At 28.0% G+C, this 7,406-nt stretch overlaps 1 protein-coding gene across 1 annotated transcript in view; it reads right to left on the bottom strand.

The window, feature by feature from the left end:
* Positions 1–7,297: 7,297 nt before the first annotated feature.
* The window catches only part of CAS (calcium sensing receptor), a 3,648-nt gene continuing 3,539 nt past the window's right edge, over positions 7,298–7,406 (bottom strand). The window contains exon 7 of the mRNA XM_011014106.1: positions 7,298–7,404. The gene's annotated coding sequence lies outside the window, so the exon portion shown is untranslated. The remainder of the gene's footprint in view (positions 7,405–7,406) is intronic.

Here is a 7,406-nt window from a genome sequence, read left to right as displayed (position 1 = left end):
TTGATGTCTTCTCCCAAGTGCAGGAGTGTCGAAGTAATAAATAACCCGGCAAGACCAAGGTCAAACCACAAAGAGGTTAACTATATAAATTATAAATAATGATGATGATGATGATGAGTTAAAAAGGACTTTGAAAAGTAAAATTAATGTAAGGATGAAACAAGGATAAAATAATTGTCAAGGTTAGAGGATTCACTAATGGTATTTCAAACAAGTATAGTATAAACTCTTTTTATTACTTAACTAAAAACCACACACAAAGGAGGTTTCAATCAGATTATAAATTATTAACATGATTACATTAGTTATCTTATTCGAATAATGTTAACACATGTAAATGTTGTCAGATATTCATGATTATAAGTTAAGTTAACAACAAATCAAGTTCCTTTTATAGCACAGTGTCAGTTATACCATACAGTTGGGCTATGAAAGTGCCAACTATTTGTTCTACCAAAGGTCATACAACAGAAATCTGGATTAACCATTTAACAAGAGAAGTATTAAGAGTAAATAAGATAACAAATACAAAACATGTTAGTATCAAACATTAAGGTGCATATTGAATTTATAATATACTTATTCTTACACCATTAGTGTAACCTTTTCACCTTGATATAATAAACTTACCTAAACATAGTGAGAAAGAGAAACATAAATAAAAAAAATAAGAATATAAGTAAGATATAAGTTAATTAAGTAAAGGAAAAAAAAATAAAAAACATAAACAAGAGATTAATATAAGCAAAACTTAAGTATTACAAAATTATAGAGAGAGTAAGAACATGATCTTGATCTGATAAACAAGATGTCTAAATACATGACAAATACCTCTTTTTATAGGCCAACATTTGAAACTATTGATTTGATGATTAATTGTTAAGTAGGTGGCCACATCTTGACTTCGGTCACAATCCTTATCTTTTTGTCTAGAGAAAACGTCATTGATAACATCAGAATTTGAACAGATTGCCTACATGAAAATTCTAAAAATTATCTCAACTTTCCAATAAAAAAAATTAGTGCATTTCGACTTTTAGAACTCGAGATATGAGTTGAACACTAAACAATGTCTAAATTGTACGACAAATTCGAACTTCTCTTTTGATGCTAAGATTTGAGCTTGGACTCTCATGAATGTTTTAGGCCTATGTCTTAGCTTTCTAGCCATATACACTAAACTGAAATCAAAGATTTATAGCTCCAGATATGACCTAATAATTTAACACTGTTATAGTTTGGACCGAACCAATATCTCTTTTCTAAGCTTAACCCTTCTCTTTGTCTTCTCAATTTCAATAGTTAAAGTCATCAATCAATCCTTTTATTTATGTGATAGGCGTGCATTTAAGATGAATATTTATCATAAATTAAATGTATCTTATGGTATCAGATTTGTTATTATAAAATATGTTTTAGTCAAGAAGTTATTGATACTTCAAGTGCAAAATAATGATATAAAACCTTGATGAACATGCACTTTTAAGTACTAATTAGAAGTCCACTAGATGTAAAAGAGCTTATATGAGAGAGAGATGATTTTTCTATGATGACACATGGATTTTGCTAGCAGACAAGTTTTGTGAACTCTAAAGTACTTCTCAAAGCATGAAAACCGACATCTAAGTCTTTATTTTGGCAATTTAGATCCTCTAAGTCCAAAATCAATGCTTGAAAATTTTATGCAAGGCTATTTCTTTTTTTTTACAAAAATAGTTATTGAAATACTTAAATATAAATTGTCTACTCAGAAAAGGACTATTTTGTAGGAAAGTAGGATTAGGGTTTCCTATCAAATAAAAAAAAAAAGAGAGAAAAGAAATGGGGAGCAGTAAGAAAGAGAAGACAAATGCACCTTTTCCTCTAAAAACCCGAAATCATGCATTCATCTTTCTTTTTTATTAGTTGTTCAATAAACATAAAAGGATACATAAACTTTTAAATTTCAAGAATTGTGAGATTTATTTTATTTTTTCTTTTTAGTTTATATGATGAATATGTTTGTTATCCTATGCTTATTTCCTTTTATTGTTTATTTTAATTGCTAGAGTCAACTTTAAGTTATTATTGTAAACACTCTATTACCAAGTTTGCTATCAAAACCGGAGTTGTGATATATAAAATTATAAAGCAACTAAGTTTAATAATCATAGCAGATCTATCAGGGAAAACATTCGATCAAATCACACATGTAATTCAAACAATTATGTGTCTATATCAACTTATCTAGTTCTTAAGGCTGTCATTCAATTAAATTACTAGTGCAAACACTGTGGTTATTTGATAGTGAGGGTTAGTTACACTGTAGATCAGTTAATTAACTAACGTTAAGAAAAGATAAATATTCAGAATATAAATCAATATATTATTTCAATTATTAGTTCTAATTTTCATAGATGGACGTATACGTGAAACCAAGATTTGTTCTTTTGATAGTTTTATGATTTATTTAATTTAACTTAATTGTTTTATTCTACTATAGCTTAGATAACCTCCAAACTCCCCTCAAATTGCATATCATTTAGTTTAAAAATATGAACTAAACATTTCTCGTGGGATCGACCCCTTATTTGCTCTATATTATATTATTTATTTAAGTTAGAGTAATTAATTTGTGTGACCGTGATATCGCAACATACTGCATGTGAATAATAAAACATAAATTATAATTGATGTTTCACTGTTCACTTAGCTTAGTCACTAAGCCCATATGGTTGGCTTAGGTCTAGCCCAAAAAAAGAAAGGGTAAGGTCTGTTGGGTCACAGTCGGCTCAACCCAATATATTCAATAATAATAATAATAATAATAATAATAATAATAATAATATATTTAAAAAATCTAAAAACTTTCCAAGTGTCATTTCAAAATATTGCTTATTTTGTTGCTTGTTTTTATATCAATTTTGCATAATATTAGGTTGTATTTTTACATTATAAAATATAAATCCGATATTGGTTTTCTTTAAAACGTTTCTTTAAAAAAAATCTCAAAACTTTTAAATTAATTTTCCCTTTTAAAAAAATAATTTTGTTTTCATGCATATGATTAGATCCTAAAAGTTTTCCAAGCATATTTTCATAAAAAAATTGCATCTTCCTCATGTTTTTTTTTTAAAAAAAATTAGATATCATAACTAGTTTATGATTATCCATTAAGATTTGACCAAAATATCAAAAACCTTTCACCAATCATTTTGTTCATTTTATTTTAAGGTTTAAATATAAACTTTGATATTTAGAGGTGTAAAACTACAAAATAGAGTACACTCTTTGGTAATAAAGATACAAATTGCAAAATGAATATGATGCTATAAATGAGACTTTCAAACGACTAGGATTTCACCCAATCAGATAAAGACTTGCTCATAAAGGGAGATCTGCCTCAAACCTTAGAGAAAGACCAACAAAAAGAAACTTGACTTGGAAAAACAATCAACCAACAATACAGTTTACCTTAGATAGAATATAAGCATTATGTATGAGAATTAGTTAAGAAAGATAAAAATATAAATCAAATGAATGAGTGTGTATGAAAGCTTTAAAAGTTTAATTAGTTCAGAGATTGACTTTAATTAAACTTTGAAAGTATGTCATGTTGACTTTATAGTGTTATACTAATACAAGCTTTTGAGCCTTCAACATTATATTGTTGGATTATGCATTCTTTCAATGATATATATCTCTAGAACTCACTTCATATCATGTTTAGATTACATTCACATTATATGTGTACATGAAGATGATAAAGACATTAACAATTTTAACCATTTGAGCTAAAAAGTCAGCTTAAAACATATTATCCTTAGTGAACCCCTTTTGAGCTTATTTATCTTTTCTTTGCTTTACTTATGTGTAAACTTTAACTTTTTATATGTTTTCCTTTTCCTTGGGCTAAGGATTAGTAGAGCATATACTTGTTGATATCACATGAATTATGGTTGGAAATTATGTAAAAAGAAAAAAAAAGTGATGCTTGATGAAAAAATAAGCAAAGTTGTCAAAGGTGAAAGGGAAAAAAAAGAAAAAAAAATAGAAAGTAAAAGTGTTCCTTTATGTTCTTAAAGTCTTATGTTGATAGAGCTTGAAATCAAAGGAAGTTAAATATTGATGCTTAAACATGGAAAATTTATGTGCTTTGATAGGATATTTTATTTCAAAAAATCATTTTTTGAATGCTCTTCTTCCTTTGGTTTTAACCTTTTTCTTTTCCTTTCTTTTACCTCACCTTAACCTTAACCCCATTACAACAAAAAAGTAAGACCTTTTGATTAATGCATAGCTTGTAACATTTTAGTAATGGAGATGAAATTGAATAGCAAGCTTATGGTAGAACATATTCATTGATTGAATTTAATTGATTTAAACACATAAGCCCTAAACATATGAGTATTAAAGTGTATATCAATGAGAGAACCTATTACTTTGGCAAGACATAGATTTCATTTAAATCCTAATGATTAATTGAGCTTTGAAGTTCGCATGTAAATAATTTCATGAAAATTTATATTCTTTATCGTTCTTGATTATATTTTTGTTTATAATGCATATATTCTTAGACATTAATAGGAGATTAAGACATTAGTCATAGTTAATTTTTTTTATTTAGTTTAAGTTTGATTTTATCTATCCTTTCTCTAAGACAAGCAATAACTTAGTGTAGGGATATTATTAATAGTTGTGGTGGATCCAAGTTATTAATCTTAAGGAGAACAATTGATTGATCAAATCAAACATGGACTACAGGTAATTATGTTATCTAGATAAATCAACTCATCTAGTTCTTAAGGCTGCCATTAAATTAAATTACTAGTGTAGATAATGTGGTTGTTTAATGGTTAAGATTAGTTATACAACGAATGTGTCAACTAATAAATATAAGAAAAGATAAATATTTATAGTATAAATTGATGTTCCATTTTCATGATCAGTTCTGATTTCTATAAATTGATGTTTTCTTGCAACTAAGGTTTGTTTTTCTTGATAAATTTAGGTTTTCTTTTATTTAGCATTGATTGCTTCTTTTTATTTACTTTTGCTTTAGCCTAGATAATCTCCAAACCCCCTCTAAATTTCATATCATCTAGCATAAAAATCTACCTCGAACCTTCCTTATAGGATTGACCCCTTGATTGCTCTATACTATTTTATATGTTGTGTTTCACGCTAGGGTAATTAATTTGTGTGACCGCGATATCGCAACACAATTCTTGAAGTAACCACTCATATTAATCTTATGTTTACTCGTCACCATTATTGCTTAATATAATTTATTTTTAACATCATCATATTTTGTATTTTTTAGGTATCACAATTATTTGTTACATTATCACCTCATTAACATTTGTTTTAACTTAGTAGTACATCAAACAATATTGTGTCTTAAATTATCAATCAACCTCCTTATCATATACATTTTAAGCATCGGTTAATAGTCTTATACAATGGTTTCCATTATTTTAATAGTTTTCATTATTTTAAAAAAACAACACCATGGTTTCCACTATATAATCGATGATAATTTCAATAGTTTTCATTATTTTAAAAAAACAACACCATGGTTTCCACTCGTTGGAAATGACACAATAGTTTTTATTCAAAACAAAAACAACCACATGAATTTCCTTTTTATTAGGGAAAAATAGGAACTAATTTTTGTTGCGCATGATTTAATTTAAATGACTTGTCAACTTGAATAGAAGCATAAGGGAAAGAGAACTTACATCATCATCTTATAATTAACCAAATCGTACTTTGCTTCCTTAATCATCATTCTTTTAAGCAACTAAACATCAAAAGTTGTCATATAAAATTTTAGGTCAATTAAAGTTTGGAAAGGCATCTCAATACGGGTCAATAAGGACTATATGAATTTTGTTATTTACTTCCTTTTAAATTGTGGACTCTCTATTTGGCTAGGATTTTTTTTCTAAAAGGATGTGACAGCTTATTTTGAAAATACACTAATTCTGCAAAGATCTTTAATGGGCTGCAACATAGTTTCCACGTGTGGCAAGGATTCATAATTATTTTAGAATCCTTTTCTTACAAGGATTCCTTATTCATCCTAGCTACAAAAAGAAAAGAAGACTTCATAATAAATTCTACCTTCAAATCAGATTTTCTAGTCTATTTGGGACTTCTTAATAGTGACAAATCTAATTCTAGCATATTTAGGATGGTAATTTTTATTATTTTTATTATTTTTATTATTTTCTTCTTAGTCTTTAGGATATTATTACTTATTTGGGTCAATTGTAAGTGGGCTTCATATAAGTCCACCTAAGAGGGGTCCATTAGGGTTTTTTTAAGTCTAGAGTTAGTATAAGTAAAGGCAGAATCAAACATGTAAGGTTAGATAATTCAGATTAATAAAACTTCTTATTTATCGTACTTTGTATGTGTATGTGTTAGTGAGATAATCTCCTTTCCATGGTTCTCTAATGAACTAAAAAATGACTTATCGAAGAACAATTGTCTTCGTGGTGTCATCCTTATACTTCTCGTTCATGAATCAATATTTGTTGGGTGGGGGTTTTCCATTTCTAATAATGTTGGTGCCTAGGTATAAGTTATCTTTGTGTCACACTCCTATTAAACCTAATTTACTTGGCTTTCTAGGAATTGATGTCTTTACATGTTGATTGCGTGACCACATGATCACGAGGTTTGCATCATTTGGTATCGGAGCTAGGCTCCATTAATGAGGTTATATCCTTCTAAAACATCAAAGAATAAAGAAATAAAACTCATCACAAATATTAAATTAACAACAAAAGGTCTAAAAAATAAAGAGATATAAAAAAATAAAAAAACTTTTAAACAAGCATACCTTTTAATTTCAGCTAATTAACACAACCGATGTTAATAATTAATCGGAGAATAATTGATTCTTGTTTTTTTGAAAATTTGAGAGAAGGATGAGGCACAATACAAAAATTTAAAACTACAAATTTTTTCTTTATGTATTTATAGAAGATTTATTTTATATTTAAAAAAAAAATTATTGGCCAACGGCTATTGTTTTAGCCATTTCTACAGTTAAATGTAGAAATGGCTATTAACAAAACAAAAAGCCAAAAAGACTATTTGTTTAGCTTACCTATTGGAACATGAACAGAAACAAATAAATAGGCAAAACAATTTTAGCTTTCCGTATAGCTCGTCCGTTGGAGCTGCTCTGAGCATGTAACCGTGGTTTTAAGAAGGAATACTTTTGGCAAAGAGCTGATTCTTGTTTTGATGGTGATCTATTAATACTTTGAAGCAAGCACGCAACAAAAGAAATGCAAGGGCAAACGGGTGGAAAATGAATACACTCGCACTGATTATAGAAGATAATTACCAGACATTTTCTACACGGCTATTCTTAACCGAGAAAGCACATTCCTGCATCTCTAACCAGGTTT

This window comes from Populus euphratica, unplaced genomic scaffold (genome assembly GCF_000495115.2).
Source record: "Populus euphratica unplaced genomic scaffold, PopEup_1.0 scaffold1002.1, whole genome shotgun sequence".
NCBI lineage: Eukaryota > Viridiplantae > Streptophyta > Magnoliopsida > Malpighiales > Salicaceae > Populus > Populus euphratica.
The sequence above is the reverse complement of the archived record's forward strand: the minus strand, read 5'-3'. Positions and strand labels throughout refer to the sequence as shown.